The following is a 730-nucleotide window of genomic DNA, read 5'->3' as shown; positions in this document are numbered from 1 at the left end:
TAGTTTGCAAGAGCTTCACTTTTCCACTCTTCTGAAGTTCATGAGGATAGAAAATTTTCGAAGCAATATGCTTTGTAGATTACACTTGACATGGTCTTTTGCATTTGTGTGAACTATTGTCGTTTTGCCGAGGGAATATTTTCCTTGGGTAGTGGGGAGCTGTAGTTGTCGATGGAGAACCTCAAATGTCTGGAATCTCTGGCCAGGCAGCCGGCCACATGTGCTGACAGCATCACTGAGGTCGTTCCTAGCTACAGTATTTTCAGATAGATCATCATATCGTCACCAGAAGAAAAGCAAGTCCACTACTACATGAGAAAAAGATATTGATAGCGATGCAGTGGCATGGAGTCAAAGTCGTGACCTCCTGATGTTTACAAGGCTTAGTGCCCATTAGACCAGGAGCAAATTATTGGCCACGGCGCGGTGGCATGGGGTTGAATTCGCGAGCCCCTGATGGTTTATGAGTCGTACTGCCCACTAGACTAGAACCATTTGAACAATATGTTTTTGTGCCTTATCCAGGCTTGCTAAAAAAATATTGGTCATTTTGCGATGGCTTGGAGCCAAACTCGTGACATCCTGATGGTTATCATGGGTACTGCCCATTAGAGCATCTCCAACCGCGTCCCTAACAGGCTCTCTCAGGCGATTTTTTACACGCTGGCGCCGAAAAAAACCCCAGTCGCGTCCCCAAGACGCCGAAATCCGCTGGCTCGGCCTGTTTTTG

Source organism: Triticum dicoccoides, chromosome 2A (assembly GCF_002162155.2).
Source record: "Triticum dicoccoides isolate Atlit2015 ecotype Zavitan chromosome 2A, WEW_v2.0, whole genome shotgun sequence".
Lineage (NCBI taxonomy): Eukaryota > Viridiplantae > Streptophyta > Magnoliopsida > Poales > Poaceae > Triticum > Triticum dicoccoides.
Note: the sequence above shows the minus strand (reverse complement) of the source record.